The sequence below is a fragment of the Mustela erminea genome, chromosome 1, assembly GCF_009829155.1.
Source record: "Mustela erminea isolate mMusErm1 chromosome 1, mMusErm1.Pri, whole genome shotgun sequence".
Classification (NCBI taxonomy): Eukaryota; Metazoa; Chordata; class Mammalia; order Carnivora; family Mustelidae; genus Mustela; species Mustela erminea.
Window position 1 is genome coordinate 30959698 of NC_045614.1, and position 27365 is coordinate 30987062.

At 40.9% G+C, this 27365-nt stretch overlaps 1 protein-coding gene across 24 annotated transcripts in view; it reads right to left on the bottom strand.

Moving 5' to 3' along the window:
* CADPS (calcium dependent secretion activator) overlaps positions 1–27365 on the bottom strand; it is a 468270-nt gene that overhangs the window by 299890 nt on the left and 141015 nt on the right. The gene's annotated exons all lie outside the window — the stretch shown is intronic.

The window sequence follows — 27365 nt, forward strand, 5'->3', positions numbered from 1 at the left end:
ACAAATCTTTTTATAGAGATAAGCCTATTATGTAAGAAACATATTAAAATATTGTGAGATTTTGACAGTAGTATTTACTTACAAGGTATTAAGGCAGCTTGCTTTTTAAGTGAAATCAGGTGTGAACATCCTGATTCAACTTTTTGGTAAATCTATAGGAGTTTGTCCCAATGCTTCGTACTCCAGCTGAGTGACTCTACTTAATGAATTCTGAAAATGTATTAAATTGCTTAAGGGACTCCAAAATCTTTTCTACCAGAAGTCCCTTAATCCAGGGAAGAAACTCTCCGTGGGAATGGAGAATAGCTCTGTAGTTAATCTAAGGGAAATCGGTGGGCATATTTTTTGACTTCCAGTGTAGGGAATTGGCATTAGAGCTCACAGCTGGAGATGCTGTTGTGTGGATTTGAGAAAGCTCCTGGGAACATCTTTCTATAGTCCTCAAAGATTGCTGACATTTGGCCTGTCCCACCAGGAAGCTGAAATTGAATTCTGACGCCAGTTTTTTTTCCCCCCAGTGGGATTAAAGGCAAGTTGAAGAGAGAAATCTTAGAAGTGGCAAACCCTAGGGATGGAGTAAGACTGTACTATAGGGCTCTGAAATAGATTTGATGGAGTGGCTCCTAGGCCAGGGTGGCACAGAGAAAGGATACGGACAAAGATCAAGTAATGTGTTACTCTAAGACAAAAAGCAGGCAAATTGTACTGAGATGAAATGCCAGCTCATATTATTTTTCTTAGTTGCAAAAGCTGCAATTTAAAAAGATGAGTAAAGACTCACAACAAGCCAGTCAGTATATACAACACAATGTTCAATCCAGTTGACCCACTGTTACAGCAAAGTACCTCCTTTTGCCCGTCCCCTCATCTAGATTTATGTGTCCACAAGTGAATGTCTGGCAACAAAGAGAATGTTTAGCCAAGCAACACCAGGTCATCATGCTGTAAAATTTAATGCTTTTTTTTTTTTTTTTTTTCCTTAAGACTTACTTATTTCCTTGGGAGAGAGAGTGTGCGTGAGCAGGCGGAGACACAGAGGGAGAGACAGAGACTCTCAAGCAGACTCTGCACTGAGTGGCAGAGCCTGACACAGGGGTCAATCTCAGAAGTCTGAGATCATGACCCAAGCAGAAACCAAGAGTAAGATGCTTAACCGACAGAGCCACCCAGGTGCCGCAGGATTTAACTCTTAAATTCTTTCATTCCTTCTACCTACTTACTGAACACGTACTTCAGGTCAGGCAAGATTTTAGATACTGGGGACATAGCACTGAATAAATCAAATGAATTCTCTGCTTATTTGAAGCTAACATACCAGCGGGAAAAAAGGCAAGAAGCAAGAAAGTTCAAGAAGACCATTTCAAATCATTATACCTGAGCTTCAGAAAATAAAATAGGATGCTATGATCCCACAGTATAATTGTCCAGGGACATTTCTCTTGGCCTCAATAAGAAAGAGTAGCTTCATCCTTTACTCTCAGAGAACACTGCTCCTTTGCCCTCTGAATGTGTTCTACCAGTCACCATTGGCAAATGGTCCTGGGAGATGCCTGTCTATGCCTTAGTCATGTGAGCGTACACTGGGCTTCCATTGGACGCACACATGATTTAATGATATCCAGGGACATTTACGGCTTCTATTTATTCACACAAAAGTTTTCTTCAATTTTTGCCTCTAAGTAAGGTCCCTAATTTGGTCTTTCATCTGGCAGGCTTTCTTTCATCTGCCCACTCTGAATTGGACTTAGTCCTAATGATGATGAATTTGCTACACGAAAATGAAAGCTGCTGTCATTGACAAGTGGAGGTGATTACTGAGAACAACATCTTCTTCTGGCACAAAGCTAATACCAGACAGACATGGCACCCGTGAACTTCTAAGACGGTGCCACGAAATTTTAACAGCCATTGGAGGAGCTGGTATCAAGCACCCGACACTGTTTCTACAGAATTTGTGGGTGTTCTGTAAACGGACAGCCTTTCAATCAATTTGCAAACCAAAACAAGGAGAGACCCTTTCTCCCTCTTCATTGTACCCCTCCTGGAAAGCCCCATAGGGGAAATACTCCTAACAGAGTCAACGAAGTAGAAGGAAGAAGAGCACAGAAAGATCCCACGTAAGTTCATCAAGCCCAGCATACCTGAACTTGGATGCCATCTGGGATTCCAGACTGGTGTCAAAAATAATTTAGGAGATGGAAGCCCTGCTTTGGGAGAACACTGCTAAAACCACCTTCCTTCGCTGTGTTGACTTCCTGAACCTGAGGACGGACTGCAGGATTCCTTCACCACTTGTGCCACAAGCTCTCATTCTCGAGAGGTAAGAGCAGGTAGGGTGGAATCATTTGGGCTCCCCTCCCCCATCGAAGGCAGCATCCTTATCCTTCCAGGCAGCTGCCCTTAGAGGCACACCGAGGAATTCTTCTCCCTTGCCCATAAACACTCTCATCCACCAGCTCACTCTTTTTTCCTCAGTTGCTCCTCATTTCCCACCTGAGAGGCGTCAGAGGGGCCTTCCTGATTCCCTGACACTCCATTCTGCTCTCCACAGAATGTCTTTCCGTGGCATTCTCCCTGCGTGCCTGTCCAAATTTCGCCCTTTTGTAAGGACAGCATTTTCGCACTGCAGTAGGACCTACTCTAGTGAGCTCATTTAGGCTTGATTTCCTCTGTAAAGACCCGGTCTCCAAATAAGGTTATATTCACTGGGTGTTAGGACTTCAACATAGAAGTTCAGGGGCAGGGGGTGGACACAATACACTCTGTAACAAGAACTATGTCATTTTGTATCCATAACGCTCAATACGGTGCCTGACATAACAGAGACTTAACCACTTCTTGAATGAATGAAAGACTCCAAAGCTGATAGTGGGTCCTGAAGGAGTTATCCTGGATTGGTAAATTCTCATTAAAGAAGAGTGATGGGACAGGGCTTTCTGTCAGTTACAGTGGCCTCTAGCCCCATGTGGCTGTTGACCACTTGAGATATGACTAGTCCAAACTGAGCTGCTGTTACTACAAAGCACATCCCAGGTTTCAGACTTAGTTTAAAAAAGGGAAATAGCTTCTTAATAAATTTTGTATGTATTATACATTGCAATAATGTTTTGGCTGTACTGGCTAAAAATGTTCAATATTAATTAAAATTCATTTTACCTTCTTATTTCTAATTCCTTTAATGTGGCTGTTAGAAATGTAAAATAATGCATATAACTTGCATTGTATTTGTTTCAGATAGCACAGTAGAAAGAGAGCTTAGAACATAGAGAAAGCATTGCAGTGGGGAGAGAAAGGAAGATGTAGGCAAGAAATAATAACTATATTTGTTTGTGTGCATATTATATGCTTGTATATGTACTACCTATATGCAGATCCTCTGTGTTTGTGTTTCTGTATTTGTGTATCTATCTTTGTGCGAAGTACTCTCTATGCAAGATCTCATTTAATCATCACAATCTGATGTGTGCTGTATTGTTATTATTATTACCTCCATTTCACAAGTCAGGAAAGTGAAGTACCTGGAGGTCAGGTAACGTGCCCGTACCCTAGGTGGGAATTTAAATTTAGCCATTGCGTCCCTAGAGCCCACTCCCTTACGCACTGCTTCCTTTTCAGGAGAGAGCTATTTATTTGGAGAAGTCAAAAGCACTGAGAGGAGCAGAAGCCTGAGTCGGGTGTGTAGAGCCCTATAGGGAAAGTCTACCTCCTTCCCGGTCTTTATTAGGACTGAACCTAATCAGACATAACAATGAAACCCAGTTGAGTCACTTGTGACCCAGCTATAATTGTCTCTACTGTTGGATCAATGACGAAGTAGAAAGCTGAGCAGATGTGGCATCTGCAGTAGCTGAATGGGATAAAGAAAGGGGCAGAGGCTTAGGAAGCACATTTCTCCTTTCAGGGAAGCTCCAGGGACTAGAAGTCGAGCAGAAAGCAAATACAGACAGAACCATTAACTAACAGCCTCCCTTTGCCAGGGCTCCGCCCCGGAAGAAAGCTCTTGTACAACTGAGAAAATGAGTTCCAAGGCCAGAACACCTTCTTTTTCACTGCAAAGGCATCTGAAGGTACCTTCAAGAGCCAACTCAAAGCTGCCAGATCCCGTATTCCAGCCTCTTAGAGTTAATATTGGCTTTAATTAGGGCAACTCTAGCTCCCACGCATAGAGAAGGGGGGTGTTAAAGCAATAATCTGGTGAATCAGGTCAGTCTCTCCCTCTCCCCCGCCCACAAGAGGAGAAATAAAACAAAGCTACATTTCTTCCATGGACAGTCAAACTGGAGGTCATCGTGAGAGACACGTGCTTGAACCTCCACTCCCCAACTTACTAGCTACTGGACCTTGCACAGATTGTTAATGTCTCCAGTTTGCAGTTTCTTTTTGTGTAGAACTGAGTTTTTTTTAGATTTTATTTATTTACTTGACAGACAGAGATCACAAATAGGCAGAGAGGCAGGCAGAGAGAGAGGAAGGGAGGATGCAGGCTCCCTGCTGAGCAGAGAGCCCGATGCGGGACTCGATCCCAGGACCTGGGATCACGACCCAAGCCGAAGGCAGAGGCTTTAACCCACTGAGCCACCCAGGCGCCCCTGTAGAACTGAGTTTTAATTAGTGTGTACCATCGGAGAGTTGTTGCTTATTATTAAATTAGATACTGTATATGAAGCACTTGGTCTGGTAACTCATACACTGAACAGCTACTTACTGCGCTCCTACTTTGTGCCAGACCTCCTGTTATTTTCCTTAAGCAGATCATTTAGGTGCCAGTCTAGACCTCCTGAGTCAGAATCTCTAGGGTGCTGGCGTGGAGCCTTATTTTCAGCATGCTCTCCAGGTTCTGAGGATGGACTCTGAAGCTTGCAGGACCCCCGCCTAGATCACACTGCTGACATCTCAGTAGTGATAATTATTACTTCATTTCATTTAATAAAAAGTCTTGGAACACAGACATCTTTCTCTATCCACACTGCTTGTTAACACACAAATATTTCTGGGCTTAATGGACTGAATGCATGATTCCATCCGTGATGCTTACAAACAACTGAGTGGACGTGGGGGTAGGGCTGGGAGGGGTGGAGCTTTTTAAAAATATTCTGGTTCTTGGGCCCTACTCCAGATCAGCTTCATTATACTTTTCAGTGGTGGGCCTGGGAATCTTTTTTTTTTTTTTTAATTGAGTTATAAGTGCACAAATGTTTCATGTATAGCTCAAGGCATTTTTCTATATGGATATGCCCATTAAACAATGACCTAACTTAAGCCATGGGATATTTCCACCTCTCTAGAAGACTCCCTCATTCCTCTACCAGTCAGTAGCAAATACAACCCCTATCCCTCTCCGCCAATTTTTTTTTTTAAAGATTTTATTTATTTATATGTTATAGAGAGAAAGCACAAGCAGGCAGAGTGGTAGGCAGAGACAGAGAGAGAAGCAGGCTCCCTCCTGTACGAGGAGCCCGAAGCGGGACTTGATCCTAGGACCCTGGGATCATGACCTGAGCTGAAGGCAGTGGCTTAACCCACTGAGCCACCCAGGTGCCCCATCCACTGAAATTTTTTAAAGACTCCTCAAGTGATTCAAATGGACAGCTAGATTTGAGAATCACTGATTTAGAATCTAGATCATTGGACTTTCCATCTCTGTCCCCTCTCACCACATTTATGAAATTGTCTTGGGGCCGTTTCTTCATGAGGTGATAGAAAATAGGAAATAATGGGATCAATCTTAATTATTAGGGCAAAGAGGAAATGAAACTCTCTGTCTACACCAAGCTTGTCATTGCTGCCTACCCATGATTATCATTTCTTTCAATCCCTGATTTATGATCTCTGTGCCTATTCTTTCATGCTGTCAGGATCCCTTTGTGAAATGCTATCTTTTTTTTTTCTTTTTAAAGATTTTTATTTATTTCTTTGATGGAGAGAGAGATCACAAGTAGGCAGAGAGGCAGGCAGAGAGAGAGGGGGAGAAGCAGGCTCCCTGCTGAGCAGAGAGCCCGATGAGGGGCTCGATCCCAGGACCCTGAGATCATGACCTGAGCTGAAGGCAAAGGCTTAACCCATGGAGCCACCCAGGTGTCCCGTGAAATGCTATCTTTTTAAGGCCTGTGCTCCTTCTCGGAAAGTAAGCCATACATTTTTGATGCAGCAGGAAAGCAATAAAGAAACAAAGTAGGAGTTCTTAGATTTCTTTTGTGCCAAACACTCCTTGGCGGCAGTGATGAAGCCTATAGACTTCATCATAATGTTTTTAAATGCATACAATAAGATATATAGGATTATTAAAGAAGACACAGATGGCCAATGGACACTTGAAAAGATACTCAACCTCTCCCTCATCAGGGAAATGCAAATCAAAACCATAATGAGGTATCACCTTACACCTTCTGGAATGGCTAAAGTCAAAAACACAAAAAACAACAAGCGTTGGTGAGGATATGAAGAAAAAGGAATCCTTGTGCAATGTTGGTGAGAATGCAAACTGGTACAGCCACTGTGGAAAACAGTAGAGAGGTTCCTCAAAAAATTAAAAATAAAGTCACCCTATGATCCAGTAATTGTACCGCTGAGTATTTACCCATAGAATACAAAAACACTAATTCAAAAGGATATATGCACCCTTATGTTAATAGCAGGATTATTTATAGTAGCCAAATTATGGAAGCAACCTAAGTATCCATCAATAGATGAATGAATAAAGAAAATGTGGTTTATATATATATATAGAATGGAATATTATTCAGCCATCAAAAAGGATGAACTCCTGCCATTTGCAACAACATGGATGGAACTAGAGAGTATAACGCTAAGCAAAATAAGTCAGTCAGAGAAAGACAAATGCCATATGACTTCATTCATATGTGGAATTTAAAAAACAAAGCAACTGAACAAAGGAAAAATAAATGGACAATAAAATAAATATAGAACAGATGGTTAGCAGAGGTGAAGTGGGTGAAGGATAGGTGCAATAGGTGAAGGGGATCAAGAGTATACTTATCTTCATGAGCACTGAGTAATGTTTATAATTGTTGAGTCACTATATTGTACAGCTACAACTAATTTAACACCATATGTTAATGATACTGCAATTAAAATGTAAAAAATAAGAAACAGAAAAGGAAAAAAAAGTTGTAGGATTACAAAGACAACCAATTATGTTGATACAGATATAAAAACAATTTTAAGCATCACTTTAAATAAATGTGCTTATTTAATAACCCATTAAATAATAAGATCTAGGAACAAATCTAGTATCTATGATAATTTTGGTGTAGTGATCAGTGTAAACATTATTTCAAGGTATCTGTAGCAGCTATGGAGACAATATGAAAGTATCTGTTATTATTATTATAGTTTTTTTTTTCTTAAGTGAATGAAATGTTAAGTTACAGGTAAAGGCTACTAAAAATAAAGATACAAATTTTTTCCCCCAGCTGAGTTTGTGGACTTCCCAAATGCAATTTATAGCACCCCACCAAGTCTCCGTAAATCCCCATGTGACAGTTTCAAATCCTATCCTACCCTGATTTTCTGGGTCAGAAGCCATTAGCTAATCACCTTGGCCACCTCAGCAATGTCACCTGCAAGGAAGCTGAGATACGGAGAGCTAAGGTGACTGTCCTGGGTCAGTGGGATTGAATTCCAGGTTCCCCCCATGCCATCAGTCTTTGCACCTTGGCAGGCGAGAATTCTACCATTGAACCACCAATGCCCCACTGTCTTTGCACCTTGGAATGACCTGATAGTTCTTTTGGTTTTGCACCAGGTTTGCCCAGGATTGACTGTATACTTGAGTATCATACTGTTGTTTTATATTCTGATAACTACACGCATGCCTATCATTTTCTCCTACTATGATTTATTAAAGCCTGAGACCAAGGAATTCAGTCTTATTTTCTTTAGTGACCCCACTAGCCCTATACTGGCTGCTCAACAGCAACTTAAAAGACGGACATATGGAATGCCTGGCTGGCTCAGTTGGTTAAGTGTCTGTCTTCAAGTAGGTCATTATCTCAGGGTTCTGTGATCAAGCCTTGCATTGGGTTCCCTGCTCAGCAGGGAATCTGCTTCTACCTCTCCCTCTGCCCCTCTCCCCATACTCCTGCTCTCTATTTCCCTCTCTCAAATAAATAAAACCTTAAAAAAAAAAAAAAAAGACCAACATATTCCTGAGTAGAAGCTTTTCAGTCTTTCTAAAATATCTAAAAGCACATATTTACAAAATGGATCTATCCATTTTCTGCAACCTAGTATCTGCACTTTAAAATGCATTTTGGGGGGCGCCTAAGTGGCTCAGTGGGTTAAAGCCTCTGCCTTCGGCTCAGGTCATGATCCCAGGGTCCTGGGATGGAGCCCCGCATCAGGCTCTCTGCTCAGCGGGGAGCCTGCTTCCTCCTCTCCTTGCCTGCTTCTCTGCCTACTTGTGATCTCTGTTTGTAAAAAAAAAAAAAAAAAAAAAAAAAAAACCCAAAAAAACAAAAAAGCAAAAAAAAAAAAAAAAAAAAATTAAGAAAAAAATAAATTGAATTTTGGACATCTTTCCATTTCAGAAGATAGATCCATGTCATTCTTTAGTGACTGCAAAAAATTTTGATTGTATGGTTATATCAAAACCTGAAACAATTCCTCAAATCATGGCATTTTGCTGGTTTCTAATTTTAGCCACTAAAAACAATGCATCTTCATGCACATATTTATTTGGTCTCATATAGGAATATTCTGTTAGGTGGATTACTGGAAAGGAGATTATTGGACCAAATGGTGTTTTATGATTTAATTTTAACAGATTACCATCTTGTTTGTCTTCCAGAAAGGCTGTGCCAATTGACATTCTTAACAGTAAGGTAGTGAGGGTACCAGTCCCTTGTATACTCATCAACACTAGCTACTGGAAGACTTTATTTTTCATTTTTATCGGTATGATATCTGAAAAGTCTGACCCTGCTATCAAATAAGCTTTTCTTTGATTACTGAGGCTTTTTTCATATGCTTAATGTGTATTTGTATTTACTCAGTGTTTATGTCGTTGGCTCATTTTCCTGTTTGGGTTACAGACATGTTTCTCAGCTGATGAATTAAAGATGAAGCCTTGTTGCTCACCCTTGAATTTCATTTCACCAGCTTGCACCCTCAACTTGATTGGTCATCACTACTGATATAAAATAAGAACAGCCAAAACCCCTTTTGGAATGAGGCAGGATTATAAATAAAAGACACTTTAAAAGAAACCAAACAAACACGTACACTCAGTTTCATGTAAAATGCCTTGGTTCTTCTGACTCCACTGGAGGTGTCTGGCCTCCTTTCTCTTCCCCGGAGTCCTTGACAACTGGTCAGAAATTGTGCTCTGCAGCCGTTCCTGGACATAACTCAGGGTTAACACCACCATTTTGTACAAGGGGGAATGGACCAGAAAGGTTAAGACTCAAGGTCATAAAGTTAATGAATGCAAATGAGCCCACGTCAAACTTGGCCAGTTCTGAGCATTGCCGAATTATGTCAGGATTTCTCACAGTGAAGGAATTGCTAATGACTGTATAGACTTCCATCATCACTGAACTGTTGCTCATTTTCTCCTTTATACTATAATAATAGCAACACTGGCTACCATTTATTGAACTTTTACCAAGCGCCAGACACTGGGAATTTTATATGTAATCCTTATTAAAACTGTGAGAAAAATGACAGGCAGCTGTTTGGTCGTTTTGTTGTGTTCCTGTGGTCCAGAGCAATCCCCTTTCTCCTGGCAAAGGACAATAGTTTCCTTCAGGGGACGACCTCTTCCTCACTGTTTTTAGTAGTGGTGGGACCTGGCAATTAAGGAGGAGGGATACTGTGACCCAACCAAGGCCATTATGACTCTCCAGGGACTTGGAATCTTTCTTGTTAGAGATGAGCCGTCTCAGGGGTTGTGAACTGGAGGGGGTGGAGTGGGGTTTCATTAGTTCCTACTACATAGATCCCTGTAGCCACTGAGCTGACTGCTTTTTCTGAATCTAGTTTTCATCTTTTCTTTCTTTCTTTCTTTCTTTCTTTCTTTCTTTCTTTCTTTCTTAATTCTCTGACTTCTTCACATCTTTCCAATATCTTTGCCTTTGGTAAATCAATCAGATTATTTATGTATTTTTATTCCCATTGTATGGATGAAGTGATTGAGGCTTATCCAACTAGTAAGTTAAGGAGCTAGGGAATACCAAAAACCTATTCCATACCAAAAACCTCTTTTTTTCCTCCAAGTTTTTATTTAAAGTCTAGTTAGTTAACATATAATGTAATACTGGTTTCAGGAGTAGAATTTAGTGATTCATCACTTACATATACATCCCAGTGCTCATTGTAACAAGTCCCTTCCTTAATACCTATTGCCCATTTAGCCCCATATATGTATAGACACACATATATACACATGCATACACACACACACACACACACACACACACATACCCCACAGCTTCTTTATTTTCAGTTGAGGGACACTGGGGTTCTTTCCACAGTTTGGTTATTGTTGATAATGCTGCTATAAACATCAGGGTGCAAGTCTCCCTTTGAATCTGTATTTTTGTATACTTATACCAAAAAGCTCTTAAAACACTGATATGTAACCAAAGTCACAGTTAGTTGGTAGAGAGGAAAAGCAAGCAAGCAAACAAGTACACTTTGGAAGTTTCTTTTAATTTCTCTGTTACAAAGTAGTTTAGTTTTAAAAGCTTTTTTTTTTTTTTTAATAATGAAGGAATTGTATATACAGCATTAAATAGCTATATATCATGGTTAATTAGTTGTTCAACTTTCTCATTTTTGCGACCTAATACCGCAAAAATTCCTAATTTTGGAGAGATTGTTTGGGGAACTAGAATCCGCATTAGGCCAACTGGAGGCTCTGCCCTTCCAGTTACAGCTTTGGAATTGTGGTTTAACTACTGTGAAAGGAAGACAGAAGGGAAAGCTAACCACTGCAGGGCTGTGGTCCCAATGGCAAGGGGAGGAAGTAGGGATGGAGAGCATTGCTCTGTGCAAAGTCAGAGATTTCTAAGACCAATAGGAGAAGCCTGCCTTCAGAGGATCAGATGGTTCAAAGAAACCAATTAGATGGGTAATAAAAATAAATAAAAATGTTAACCCCCCAGTATTTGGCAAAATTTCCAGATATAAATAAGACATGATTAGGCTACAGTCCTTAAGAGAAAATGTCCAAGAGCACAATAGTCTTGCTATTTTTAAGTTTTTGCTGATGCAAAATTTCCTGCCATGTAGGACGTTCAGTTTTCCTGGGGTCAGCAAAACTTTCACTTAAAACAGTAAAGTTTCTACTTACAGATTAAAAAGAGGCTGGAGAGGTACAGTACCCAATCACCACACATGGGCCTCATTCGCATAGCGATTTGGATAAACTATAAAACAAATTTATGTACACACACACACACACACACACACACACACACACGGAGATGTAACCACAGGTGATATTATGTGTTAAGAAAAATTTGTAAATTTGTTTAAGGTATGATAATGGTGCTGTGCCTAAAGTAATTATTTTTTAAAGAGCTCCTATCTTTTAAATATATGTACTGAGGAGCACCTGGGTGGCTCAGTGGGTTAAAGCCTCTGCCTTCAGCTCAGGTCATGATCCCAGGGTCGTGGGATCGAGCCCCGCATTGGGTTCTCTGTTCAGCAGGGAGCCTGCTTCCTCCTCTCTCTCTCTCTGCCTGCCTCCCTGCCTACTTGTGATCTTTATTTGTCAAATAAATAAATAAAATCTTTGGAAAAAATAAATATATGTACTGAAATAAAGAGAGATGATAACTTGAGACTTGCTTCAAAATAATCTGAGGTCGAGGGTGTCAGCAGGGATGATGATGGAACAAGATTGACCACCAGCTACGTGGGGGCTCATTCGTCTGTTCTTTCCACTTGAGCACTTGAGAGAGATTTCCCATTGTAAAAGTTTAAATTAAAATTAAAGGGTGAACTGTGTTTCTTAAGGTAGGTATAGGCATTTATTTTATTATTATTTTTTAAATTCTCCATACACAGTACATACACTGTTTGTATATACAGTAGATTCCCGACTAATTTTTTTTTTTATTAACCAATGTCTGTAATATTTAGTTTTGAATGACTAAGCTTTGAATGACTTTGAATGACCTTTGCATGAGTGTCATTTCTAATCTGTAACTGGGCCTTAGACAAGTTCTTTCCAAGTCTCTATCTCAGTTTTCTCATCTTTAAAATCAAGATAATGAGAAAGCACACCTCGCAGGATTTTTTGTGAACATTACATTGATAATCCCAATAAAATAGTTAGCTTTGTTCCTGCAATAGTTTTTTGACAAAAACTTGGCAAGTATTAAGTACTCGTTACAATTATTACTAATATATAACAAAAATTCTGAGGTATTTGTTCATTCAACATTCACTGAATGCTTACTATGTTTTTGTTATTTTGGGGAGGCTTATTTTTTCTTGGTAGAATACTGTAAGCAGAAGGGATTTAGTAAATATGGGAAGAAAGCATTATATTACATTCACTTCAGTTACAAAAGATACCACACCCACACTGTATTACAGTAAAAGACTTTTTAGCTGAACCTTAGGAATCTTTCCCACATATTAGCACATGCATATTAAATATGATAGATGCTATATGAAGATATTTAAGGTCTTATAAAATGAAATATTAAAGCATTCTGCTTAGTAATTTAAAATTCAGCATAGCATTTAGCACTATATCATAATATGCAAATTCACATTATCACTTGTTTATAGATAAGAAAACAACAGGTTGTAGTATGTGGTACAACATTTCAATTTATATTATTATAAATCTAGATCCAGTAGAGAATGGTAGGAAAATTTCTGGAAAAAAAAAATCTTGGAGTCCAGGTCTCTGAATGAGAGTTTTTTTAAATGTGAACTCAGACCTTCATGCAAATTCCGTACATTCTGTATTATCTGCTTGCTGTATAGTCTGATAGATCAAAGCACTTTGCCATTTTCTACAGGTGGCGTTACATGAGCAACTGTCACCTAAACGCCAAGACTTCACTGCTATTTTCTATTACCTGTCTGTATCAAAACCAAACCTTTAAAAATGACAGAATTGGGGCAGAGAGATGACACAATCTTTATTTTTCACATTGGGCTTACGGGTTATCAGAGCAGTTAGCTGAAAGTATATTGGTCCCCTATTTTCTGTTTGCTTTGACTATCTAACCTCTACCATATAGTTTCACAGAGTTTTTCACTGAATTAGTGAATATTTTGGAGACAAAGCATCACACAGTCTTGAAAATCTAGTGTTCATGTTCCAAATGATTCCTTTTTTAAAAGTTTTATTTATTTATTTATTTATTTATTTATTTGAGAGAGAGAAAGAGAGTGTTGGGGGGTGTGGAGCAGAGGGAGAAGGAGAGAGAGAAACCCCACTGAGCATGGAGACAGACACGAGGCTCTGTCTCATGACCCAAGATCTTGACCTGAGCTGAAATCAAGATTCAGCTGTTTGACTGACTGAGGCACCCAGGTGCTCCCCAAATGATTCTTTTTTCTAATCTGTTCTTACAAATGCAGATCCTAGAAATGTTAATGGCTCATAATACCAACTCAAGGCAACTCAGAGCTAATTAAAAACCTAGTGACATTCACATGGTAGAGAACTAAGCCAGCTCTTCAATTTCCAAATGTTTTAAAACTTCTCAGTGGCAAAGCAATTTACTCTTGCAGCAATAGCTCTAGCAAGTCTGTATACTGGAACTGATTGATTTTGTGCTCTTCTTCTCCTAGATGCCAATATATCCAATTCATTTGCCTCTCTTTCAATGAGCCCATCACACCGAAGACTAGACAGGGAAAACAATCAGTGAAGAGTTGTATTACTTGCTCATTACAAATCAAGATGAGATTGGATATCTTATACAGCCCAGCACAGAATCTCACATGTTGTAACAAACACATTATTTGTTAAATGAGGGAACAAAGAAATGCTGAATGTTCTGGTAAGGATGCAAGTTAGTCCTGTGGGGCTTGGCATTTATCATACAATTGAATACCCAATTCCATCTCCAGCCCTGCACTCCATATGTATCTGCATGCCTCTTAAACATGGCCACTTAGATCACTAAAAGAAGTATCAAAACTAACCTGAACCAAAGAAAAAAAATCTTGGTTACTTCTACCCTCAAACTTGCTCTATTCTCATGTTTGAAAGTTACATCCATCTCACTGCATGTATTTAAAAGCCTGGGGATCTTCCATATTTCCTCTTTTCCCTCACAGTCTGTATTCGTCTAGCAGTAATTCTTGTAGATTCCACATCTGTACTCTCTGTTGAATCTGATAGCTTCTTGGTATCTCCAGACCACCATCATCGCTCACTTGACCACTGCTCAGATTCCTACCTGGTCTCCCCATGTCCATGCTTTACCTCACTCTCCAGCCCAGTTTCCACAAAAAGCCAGAGTGATCATCTCAAGGCATAAACGAACTCTTATGACTATCATGCTTAAAATTTACCAGTGGTGTCCTGTTGTAGGTGGGACACAACCCAAACTTACTGTCATGGACTACTAGACCCTATAAGATCTGGACCTTGCCTACCTCTCTGACTTCATTTCTTTTTTCTTTTTTTTTTTTTAATTTTTTATTTTTTATAAACATATAATATATTTTTATCCCCAGGGGTACAGACCTGTGAATCGCCAGGTTTACACACTTCACAGCACTCACCATAGCACATACCCTCCCCAAAGTCCATCACCCCACCCCCCTTCTCCCAACCCCCCTCCCCCCAGCATCTGACTTCATTTCTTACCATTGTCCTCCCTGTCCTCCATGCTCCTACACCACCCCATACTCATCTTCCCCTTGCTATTCCCTCCGTCCAGAGACTTGGCTCCATCTAGCTCATAGCTGCTTCCCTTTCATTATTTACATCTTATACCAAATATCCCCTGTTAAAGTGATTTTTCTCTTGGCCACTCTAGCTAAAGAAATTGTTCCTTCCCTCCTTGATACCTTATCCCATCTTATTTTACGCATAACATTTACTAACATCTGCAATTACCTTAATTATTTACTTGTCTGTTTTCTCTTACCAGAATCAAAGCTCCATAGAACTGAGAACTCATCTGCCCTGTTTGCATCTGTCACATTCCCAGTATCCAGTATAGTCTATGGCTCATTGTAGGTGCTCAATAAATGAGAGCCATATAAATAAATTGATGCATTTTTGAAAATCCATGCATTTAGATGTTTGAGAGCCCACTATAAACCAGAAACTTTTTCTGAGCGTGCAAAGGCTATACAGTTTCCACCCTTATTGAGTTTCCATAAGCTCTATGTTTCAACCCAATGGGAAATGACCGGAGGGCTGGCTGTTTTTCTGTCCAAATCTAACAGGCAACATCCAGGCTGTTTCTCTCCTCTAGGATAATCATGACAGCTAAAACACTAGTTTGGGAATCCTGGATGCTTCCCAGTTGAGTAATGGCTGCTCACTTCTTTGTATCCATCTAAAGAAAAAGATATGAGACTAAGTGGGCTCAGTGAATCAAATTGGTTTTGGTGGGAGACTGGAATCCAATCCTCAAGGTTAAGAGGGTGGCACGTTCTAGTCCTACAGGTCTGAAGGATCGAGCACAACCCACATTTCCAGAAGAAAACAGCGTATTGCAGTCATGTCAGGACTGTTTTGTTTCTGGCAGGCAGTTAGGCTGCTGCATGTGGATATGTCATTTCCCTCTCAGAGTCCGTGGAGGGCCTCCTTGAGCCTGAGGCATGCAAAGAGAAAGGGACGCATTTGTTGCACAGAAGATGGCTATGGGATTCAGGTTTGGAAAGAGGCTCATTGCTTTAAAATGCTGCAAGTACAGGTACAGGCCTATGATTTCAGAACATTTCCAGTGAGGGAAAGGAATCAGGAAACTTCCAAACACAAGGACTCCTTTGTAAGTTCAGAGTTCATGGACATGCCATCGATGCTCAGATGCCAGTCCTTTGCGTTAAGTCCTCCAAAGTTTTCAGCTCATAGTGGAGATAAAGAAGCAGATACAGATCAGGCTTCACCTGGGATCTGCAAGGCCTCATACTTGCCTGCTTTTCCAGCCACATGGGCCACCATGCTTCTCCTTTGCCCAGCTCTAGCTACATGCACCTTTCAAACCCTCATAATTTTATCCCTCTCCTGCCTCAGGGCCTTTGCCTGAGTACGTTTCCCTCTGTCCTAAATTTTCCTCACTCCCTCCCTACCTCACTTGTTGGATGCCTACTCATCCTTTATGTACCAAACTTAAACACCAGTTAAGAAAAGCTACTTCATGGGTGTCTGGGTGGCTCAGTGGGTTAAAGCCTCTGCCTTTGGCTCAAGTCATGATCAGGCTTTCTGCTCAGGGGGGAGCCTGATTCCCCCCCTCTCTCTTTCTGCCTCTCTGTGTACTTGTGATCTCTGTCAAATAAGTTAAAAAAAAAAAAAAGAAAGAAAAGAAAAGCTACTTCTGGCCTCCTGATCTATATCAGATTCCCTGTAAGAGCTCTGTTCCTTTCTTTCAGAGTTTTTATAAGTATAAATTCACTAACAAGATCTTTAAATTAATTTTGGTCTCCCCTAAAGGTACATAAAAAAGTATAATACTGGCATAGGAATTTAATCTGTTTTTGCTTACCATTATATTTGTAAATATAAATAATTGGGTACTCTGTAAAGAAGAGTGATGTGTATTCTTAGAACACACACATGCTGAAAATGTGGCCATTGCCAAAGGAAAAAGTTCATCCTACCATTGTGCTAGAGGTTTGACTGTGGTAGTCATTTGTTCTGTTAGCAAAGCGTGTCCAGCTCCCTCCCTAAGCTAACATGGTAGGAGCCAACTTCCTATAACTTCTGGTTATTGAGTAGGGTTATGTGACTAGTTTCTGTCCAATGAATTGTGAGCACAGGTGCTGTGTCCCTTCCAGATTAGAGCCTTTTTTTGTTGGTGCAAGATCCCCCAGAATTTCCTTTTACTCTGGCACAGTGGGAACATCATTTGAAATTGGGCCTGTACCATAAACTTGGGTCACTGAGTAATTACTATGGACAGAGCTCCTAAGGTGAATATATAATATAAAAGAGATATAAACCGTGGAGATTTGGGGATGCCTGTTACTGCAGCACAATGTAGCTTATCCTAACTGTATAAGGGATGAAACCAAACTTCCTTGCTGAAAAAGTAACAATACCTTGTTACTTTTGTAACAATGTAATGAGAACAATAATGATGGGCATTTATTGAAAAGTTACTGTGTGTCAGATATGGTCCTATAAACCTTCTAAGAGTGATGTCATTCTCACAAAAATGGTATAAGGGAGGTAATATTTTTACTCCCAGTTTACTGATGCAGAAATTAGGCTCAGGGAGGTCAAGTAAATTGTAAAAGGCAGCTTGTTTGTGAGAGGTGGAGTCTCATTCTGCCTTACTCCAAAATCCACATGATGTTATTTGAGAGACAGAGAGAAAGAGAGAGAGCACGTGAGTGTGCAAGTCTGCTCAGGCCTGCCCAGCTCAGGCATAATCACACATGAATGGAATAATCCAACACAGGTTTCTCAGCCTCAGCACTAATGACATTTGAGGCTGAGTAATTCTTTGTTGTGGGGGCTGTCCTGTGCCCTGTGGGACGTTTGGCAGCATCATTGCCTTAGACACTACCAGATCCTCCGCCCCAGCTGAACCAAGACTGTATCCAGGACAGCTGCCAACACTGCCCCCAACTGAGAACCACTGGTCTGGCAGCTGATTTCACTCATTTGCTGAGGACTTAGCAAGCTCGGCTCTAGAGATGGTGACAGAAAATCAGAGGTGGCTGGACCCTTCAGGGAGCTTATAGCTTTCAGAAAAGAGCCAAATGTTAACTGCACAATCCTGTGAATAATTCCTTGTGGAAAGTGCTACAAAGGAAAAGTACAGAGCCTTCAACTGGCATGAAAGATGTTCTTGGACCTGACTGCAAAGAGGCAATTCATACTGACTAGATTTTTATCAAAAGAAGATGTTACAGGTCTCCAATGAATGCCAGTAGATTCTGCTGAACTCGAGTGTGACCAGGCTCTAAGTCACCTTAAACTCAAAGGTTTTTGCAGTTCAAGGACTTTAATGCCAGCTTTAAGACTGGTGGACAGGTGGAGGGAAAGGTCCTAAGTGTACACTGCCTCCTTTGGCAATGTGGGCACTGGGTGTGGGGCTGGCCTCTGCCATCTGAATATACATGAGCTAGATGCTACCATGCCTTTTATCTATCAAGTGGCTGTCAGAAGGACTCAGCGGGCCTAGGGATAATGTACTTGGATGTTTATCAGGCCAAACAGATAAAGCATCCACCGAGACTGAGGCAAGTGAAAAATATATCCCTCTAAAAATAAACCTGATTTTAATTTCAAACTGGGTCAGTTTGGCCTGGGAATTATTGGGGAGGGTGACTGAGCGGCTCAGGAGATGAAGTGGAACCCTTGCTAATTTAATTTGCATATGCTGCTTAAAATGTGAGAAGCCTGCTTCTTGGAGCCTGGCAGCTCGCTGGCCCTGGCAGTGCCCTTTCCTGCCTCTGCAGGTTCTGTCTAAGAGGCTCTGTGGTAGCCATGGTGTCAGAGACGTGCAGAACTCACCGAGGGCTTTGGAGAGCCTTCTCCTGGGGGCCAGGTGTCTCCGCCAGGGCAGAGGAAGGGCATGGAGTCGAGGGGTGTCACAAGTCAGGTGGCCTCACTGGAGTCCTGCTGTGTCCAAAAGAGCCTGCACTTCTGGTGCCCTGAGATGGGAGCTCACGCTCTCTGCATGCACTTCACCATGACGTATGTGTCAGAGTGGATACTCGGAGCTGCCGTGGAATGGTGTGAAATAGAAGTGAAGCCACTGGGGCAGGACTTGAGGTCAATCCTCACTACCTCGGCTTCATCCAGAACCAGGGAGAAAGCACGGAGTCTTTGGAGACCACTCTTTGCTTTACTCCCTCCCCCTTGATTCCAGCCCCCCCAAACAATTGTCTGCTGGCTCACTGCGTTCACTCTGACACCTGCTCCCTCCTCTCCCTACCAACTCATCAGCTCTCACCTGGGCATCGCTGCAAGGGTGTCTAAGTCAGCAGTTCCCAGGTTGGGGGATTTTGTGCCCCATGAAATAATAATTTTAAAACAAACTGAGGCGGGACGCCTGGGTGGCTCAGTTGGTTAAGCAGCCTCCTTCGGCTCAGGTCATGATCCCTGCGTCCTGGGATCGAGTCCCACATCCGGCTCCTTGCTCAGCAGGGAGCCTGCTTCTCCCTCTGCCTCTGCCTGCCATTTTGTCTGCCTGTGCTCGCTCTCTCCCCCTCTCTCTCTCTGATAAATAAATAAAAATCTTTAAAAACAAACAAACTGAGGCATGTTTTTATTTTGTCTGGTAAAGAAATAGAAAAATCTATGGTACTACACGTACAGGGTACTGCCTACTGCTTGCCAGAAACCTCAGCCCAGCCCTCGCAGGAGGAGACATAGAGTTATCTTATGACATGAGATAGACTCTATGGGGAAGCTGATTTGCTTGACTTTTAATTGCAGGGATCCAAGATTGCTTCATTTCTAGTTATGTGGGAAACGGGCAATATTTGCCAGTGAACCATTAAGTGTATTGATCAATAGCTAATGATAGATAACACAGGATTCTGGAAAAAAAAAAGTAACAATATTTTCTGAAAGTAATGATCCCTTCGGCTTCCTTTATATTTTTCCTACTGATGGAAACATAAACACTCAAACAAAAATTTTCTTTTTTTTTTTTTTAAAGGTTTTGTTTATTTGAGAAAAAGTGAGTGAGCAAGAGAGCATAAGCAGAGCCTGACATGGGGTTGATCCGAGGACCCTGGGATCATGACCGGAGCTGAAGGCAAACACTTAACCGACTGAACCCTCCAGGTGCCCCTCTCTTTCTTCCTTAGTGACACAGTAAGATCACAAAAAACACTCATAGGAGAGTTAGTTCCTGCTCTATTCACAGCTCTGTCTGGTATTGGTAATCATATAGGTGACTTATGTGGCATTATACAGGTTTTTATAGACAATTCTGTTTGAAAAATCTTTGCTTTGAAGAGGCACATGTACCCCAATGTTTACAACAGCAATGTCCACAATAGCTAAACTATGGAAAAAGCCCAAATGTCCACCAACTGATGAATGGATGAAGAACTTGTGATATATATATATACAATGGAATATTAATCAGTCATCTAGAAGAATAAAATCTTGCCACTTGCATTGATGGGGATAGAGCTAGAGTGTATTATGCCAAGTGAAATAAGTCAGTCAGAGAAAAACAAATACCATGTGATTTCACTCAGATATGGAATTTAAGAACAATAATAGATGAACACGGGTGTAAGGGGAAAAAAAGGAAAGTAAACCATAAGAAACCTTTAACCATAGAGAACAAACTGAGGGTGATGGAGGCATGTGGGTCGGGGATGGGCTAGATGGGTGATGGGGATTAAGGAGAACACTTGTGACGAGCCCTGGGTGTTGTATTTAAGTGATGAATCAGAAGTTCTACACCTGAAACCAATTTTGCCCTATATGTTAACTAACTAGAATTTAAATAAAAACTTGAAACAAAAACAAGAGTTATTGCTTTAAGATACATAGGTAAGACCTATTTGTGGGTGAAAATGTGAAGTACCCAAATTTGCTTACGTTGCTGATAGCAGCATTTATTGGTAAAAACACATCGGAAAACGGTTTGGCAATATCTACTAAAGATAAACATCTATATTTCTATATCTGTTACAGGGTCCAATTCCACTCCTAGGTGTCTATTAAAAGAAATGAGTGCCAATTCCCATCAAATAGCATAAATAAGAGTGTTTGAAACAGTTTGATTCATAGAAGCTCCAAATTGGAAACAACCCAAATGTTCATCAACCATAGAATGGCTACATTTTGGCATATTTACACACTGGAATACTGCATAGCAATGAATGAGACTGAATTACTACTATCTGCAATAATAAAAATACACCTCATAGAAGTGAATTTGAGCAAAAAAGATACAAAGTATATATATTAGTATATATATACTAATATACATAATTTAATTTATAGGTAGCTCAAAGCAGGCAAAACTAATCTGGAAGAACAGTTTCAGTTGATGGGCAATCTGGGGAGAGAAGTTGATTTTAAAAGCCCAAAACCTAGTTTTTCTCTGATTTCACAGTTTCTCCATAACAACAGTCACAGACTCTAAAATGGGTAGCCTCTTCAAGAAGAAAGACATTGTCATTCTCAACAGCTGTCTGGGAAAGTGGCCAAAGCCTTGCAGAGAAGTGGCACCTGCAGAGACGTGGGGTTTCCTACACTTTTCCCATTAAAGAAAGGTTTTGTGAATGATAATACTAACACTCCTTTGAATGAGAGCACCACGGAGGCCTTTTATAAAACCATTGTCTTAGGGGGACAGGACTAATACTCATTTGGAAGTGAACATTATTACTTTAGTCCTGGGAACCTGTGATTCGTCTGGTGGAAACTGGACACAGAAATGGAAATCCTAATAAAGCTCCCTGCCATGGACTGAGTTTGCTTTAGTGGAACCAAAATGAGAATATTGTGACTATCGGTCCTGTTCTTTTTCTGTAAGTTCAGGAACAGGGGTAGGTTTTAAGAAATAGCATAAATTCAATTTTTGTTCAGCTCATGCTTGCAGAGCTCTTAATTTATAAATGGCCATCTCTACACTGTGTCCTTTGATTCTATAGATAACTGCACAAGACCAACAGAGCACATTTTACCGTTTTGACTTTGCAGGTGGGGAAACTGAGGCTTAGCAAGGTGAAGTCACTGCTCAAGGTCACACAACTACTAAATGATCAGGACTGGAATTCAAACCTAGAGGGGTCTGTGTGCAACAGTTTCCCGCCCCCCCCCCACCCCCATCATACTGCCTATTTCCATCAGGCATGGATTGGACTCTTCTAAGACTTGGGCAGGGAGGGAGATGTTAGATGCTCCTTATTACCTTTAACAATCTGTTTCAAACTTAATTAGGGAAGTCTTTCTAAAATCTAACACTCATCTCACTTTTTCCTTAAATAAATTCATTTAAATTCTCTGGAAGATACTAAGAGCCACATCTCAGCTTTCTCTGTTCCTGCTATATCCTTGTTCCTTTAACGATTATTATTACCAAAGATCCTCAACAGCCCCCTTCACTATGGCTTTAAAAACTGGAGTTTGAGCTGAAGACAACTGTGAGCACAGTGTCATTTCATATCCAAATTCTAAGATTCTCTCAGTGGTAATATCTTGAGTAAATGGCTGAGTTTTCTCATTCTGAAGTCTGCTTGGGCAAGCTTGACTGTTTTGAGACATGACACACTCAATAATTCTCAGGTAACCTCTCGAACCAAGGGAAGAAGAAAAGTGAAAAAAATCCCCTGCCTTATATTCCCTTTTCTTTTGGAAATAAATACTATAAATTTGACTTAGGGGCATGGAAGTCACTAGAAAGAGATGTATGTGTATGTTTAAAATGTTAAGCAACTTCATGTACCCACTAGATTGGATACATCCTTGAAATCTGGAGTCAAATCTGGAATCCTTCCAAAGACCTGCTTGGTGACTTTGGCTTCTTAGCTTCTCCCAGCTTCATTTCTCACCCCTAAAATAGTGATATTAATGGTATTCATCTGCACGAGACAATACATACTAATAACAATCCCTAGCATAAATGTTAGTCATTTTTATTATTGCTTGCTTTTGTAATTAACCCCCTGGCCTTAGCATCTGAGATGCAGAAACACTAGGTGTATCTGGGCTTGCCTCAAGTGGAGTGGTCAAAGCATTCTCAAATATTCACCTGACTCTAGTGCAGGAGCCTGTTTTCTTAGAAACAAATGATGTGGAACTCGGTGTTATCTCTGAAAGGCCAGAAGGATTCTATTTATTTCTCTGAGCATGATCAGCCCATGATGGAGTGACTTAAGGCACTCTTCCAAATGCTCTAGGAATGGTGGGATTCATGAAGTAAATTGTCAGGGAACGGAAGGATGGAATGAGTTTGCAAACACATCCCTATCATGCCTCAAACTTAAACCTCAAAGGTACAGAGCAGGGTATACAGGAGAGATAACTTTCTCATTCATCCCAATAGTGAGAGGAAGTGATTTGCACACCAGTCTGATTGATTTTTTAAGGTGCTTAGTCTTTAATTCAGAGAGACCTTGGATCAAATCTCAGTTCTATAACTCACTAGCTGTGTAATTCTAGACAAGTCACTTAAACATTCTGTGTCTTGGTTTCATAGTCTCCAATGAAAAGAAGTACTTTCCTCATTGGGTTGTTGTGCGAGAATTAAATGATCTGACATATAATAAGCTCAACTGAAATTGTAGGTATTATTACAACAGTGTTACTCTTGTTGCAGGTCTTGTTGTTTTTTTTCCAAAGTACTGAGCAACCTTATATATTCTGCCTTAACACTTTCTCATTTTGTGTCAACAAGGGAGAGAGCTCTTTAGCACCTGTCATGGTTCTGAATGCTGTTAACCAAATATTTCCAGTTCTCTCTGTTGGGCCCATGGTAAGGCTACGCTACCTGGTTTCCCTGAGGTTGGTGAGTCCAGTTCTGCCCAACGGGTTCTGAGAGAAAGTGATGTATAGTCCCTGGGACAAAGCACTTAAATACTGGTTCTAGACCTTCCAGAGTACTCTTATTCCTTCTTGCATGGCAATTCATGAAAGGTTAGAAATACTGGTTGTTCCATTCATCTGAATCTCTGAGTAACTGAGGTCTAGAATCCTTCCATCACCCCCACACTGGTCACATTGCATGTGCAAGAAACAAACTCTTGCTTATTTTAGCCACTGAGATGTTGGGGTTGTTGCTATATCCTACCTAGACATTCCTGACCATACTACAACCTTACTGATGGTCCAGTGGTTTTCAGTTGGTGGTGATTTTGTGACCCATTCCCTTGGGATATTTGGAAATGTCTGGGGCCATTTAGGTTGTTACAAACGGAAGGGTGTGTGTGCTACCGGCATTTAGTGAGTAGAGGCTGGGGGTATTTCTAAACATCCTACAATGCCCAAGGCAACCCACATGAGAACAGATTACCTAGCTGAAAATGTCAATAGAACTCTGGTCCAATACTGGGCTTCACTTAGCCCCTCAGACTCATCACCATCTTAAACCCCCTCTCCCCCAGATCCCACTACCTGTCATCAGAGAATGTATCCATATTGCCCATGCGCCCACCATAATATCCATGCTCATTTCTCACGATGCTTGCTTACCTGGGACACTGAGCTACGTTAACACCAATAAGCATTCTGCCACGAATATCCCACAGTTCACCTCTGGAAAGGGTACCCTGGGGCACAAACCTGAAATCCAGATACTGCAAAAAAAACAAGCCATCTTTTTCCCAAGGAGCCCCTTCCTGTTCTTCCATTGTAAGCTGCCACTGAATTATAACTTTCCTGATCTCTTCTGGCAAAATTACATCAAAATCCATATACTATTTTGTTAAACATACCAGTTAAAGAACTTGGAAAAGAAGGAGTCTTTGATGTAAGTATGGGATGTCAATTTGAGTTCCGGCTTCAGACAGTCTGACACCTTGGGGCAAGGCCTGAGTTGAAATTCTAATAAGCCTCCTTCAAGAAGACTGACCACCGTATATGATGGAAGTTTAAAAATGAAGTGTCCAAGGTAACAAGATTAGGGGCATAACTGGGACCAGAAAACCAGGCCACCTGCTCACTCCTCAATCTTTAGTCTTTTTTGTATATATTGATGGAGGGGGCAGGAAGAGGGCCTGGGGAGTGGTAGTGAATACACACCTGGTGGAATCAGCTTGGCCTTCAGAGTCTGGTTGCTGTCAGTTTTTTATTTTTAACTTATTTGCACGTCAGTCTCCTGTATAAAAGTTGTGATGAGAACTGGGAAGGACACATGCAAAATTTTTAGGACCAAGCCAGGCATTAAGTTATTACTTAATAACTAGTGGCTGTTACAGCACTGGAAAATGCAGCCCTTCATGCTAGGGCAGGGGCAGAGCAGGGAAGAGAGGTGACAACAGCCAAGCACAAATATTACTATCATTTGTATGACAATGCGTCACAATCGCCTTACCTCCCCCATTTAGGTAATCCAATCTTGTCACTGCCATAACTTGTACCACAAAGTTGCTTTGCTTTGCTCTCAGATCTCAGCACAATAAAGAACCCCCTATCCTAAGACCAGCTCTGTTCTGATTCTAAGCCTCCAAGAGCTAGTACAAGCATGAGGACTCCAACTGGTACTAATTTTACAACACAAATGAATTCCAAAGGGATGTAGCAGTATAATTTCTTCAATGCGTTATTTATTGAGCCTGGGAGAGGAGAGAACAGGACAGGCTGGGTTCCTGCCCTCATGGAGCCTGCTTTCTAGTGGAGGAGACTGAAAACAAGTAAATGAAAAAATGGTGGCTGGTAATTTGTGCTTGAAAGGAAACAGATAAGCTGCTGGATGAAGGGCTTAGGGACCATGCTATAACATTCAGTGAAGGCCCCATGGAGGTGGTGGCATTTAAATGGAAACTTGAGGATGAGAAGGAGGTGGAGAAAGTATGTTTTATAGGAAAGAACAATCTATGAGGAGTAAACAGCAAGCATGTCGTATCTTCCGTAGATACTGCCTCATTCTGGACTTGCAGGTAGTTTTGTGAAGTAGATGTTGGTGGTAGGCAGCTTCTGACATGGTCCCCAGGGATCCCTAGCTTGGTATTTATACGCTTGTGTAATCTGTCCCTTTCAGGTCTGGACTTAGTGCCTTGATCCTAACAAATCCAGTAACAGCAGAGCCATGGTATGTCCCTTCCATGATTAAATGATGAAAGATTATGACTCCTGTTTTCTTAGCAGACTCTCTCTCTTGCTGGTGCAGGCTGCCATGTTGGAAAGAACCACATGGCAAGAAACCGAAGGCTCCGTCCAACAGCCCACAAGGAGCTGAATCCTTCCAACAACCACTTAGAGAGTCTGGAAGCAGATCCAGCCCTAGTTGGGAGGATGGTGGCTCCAGCTAATAACTTGACTGTAGCCTTTGAGAGAGCCTGGGACAGAGAAACCAGCTAAGCTATGCCATTTCCTGGCCTTCGGGTGTTGTTTCATGCCACAGTTTTGGGGTAGTACGTTACGCAGCAATAAATAGATAATACAGCATTCACTCATTCTCTTTTGAGATATCCTGCAGGGCAAACAGTGGCCTAGGTGCTAAGGGAACAAAGATGCACTTCACAGTCCCCAGAGGCTCACAGCTTCGTAGAGGGAGACAATGTGCCTGGTACTAAAGAAGAGGATGACTGTATTCCAGTAAATGTGGTCCAGTGATCACAGGGAGAAGGTCCAGGGAGAAGGGAGACAACAGCTCCTCCTGGCAGAGTCAGGGAAGGCAGGAAGTGAGGAAACTGAGTCTCAGGGAAGGTAAGAAATTGCCCAAGGCACACAGCTCATTTGATCTCCTCGGCTGTGTTCACACATGATGGAGGACATGTGTGTATCTCTAGTGTAAGACTGTCTGTTTTAGCCTACAATTCTCAGACTGTTTCTCTTTTATGTTTCTGAATAGTCTAAAACCAAATATATGGTGAAATGAATTCTTTATTGCAAATGCAAAACAGGCGATAGGTTAATCGTGTTTTGGTGACAAAGAATAAAGTCACACTTCCAATTAACTTTCATAAAACAAAAATCAGACCACTTCAATCTAACTCATTATTCCGCCTGCATTTCCGCATGGTTGGGGGTCATGCATCTCTACACAAACAAAGATGCTTGTATTGGACAGAAAATGATTGAAACCATACTTCATGATGGAATTTAATTAGCAACATAGATTAGCTACATAGAAATGTAACAAAGACAATGCTGCCAGAAGAGCATCCATGGACACTTCAGAAATTTCAGAAAACTTGCCTGAGAGATAAGCCTAAGGTTTTTATTTGGGGTTTGATAATTTGCTAAACCTGAAAACCTAGAAGGAGCCTAATTAAAATCAAAGAGAAATAATCTCCATTTTAAAAGTCTTATTAATTTGTTATTTTTGTACAGAGCTCTTTTCTCCCAAGTTCATATCATGTATCACATTCAAAATTCAAATCTGTAAAGCTCTTATTTGTAAGATTTTTTTTTCTTTCTCCTCTCTCTTTTTAAAATGTTTTCTCTGTTTTGTAAGGCATAATGTTTATTCTGAAACATATTTTATGAGGCATACATCTTTTAAAGTGCAGATTTTTAGGGTATAGCTTGATTAATTTTACATAAGTGCAACTTTGGGGAAAGTGAAGAATTCTTTCTGTTATGATATGATATATTTAACTTCAGG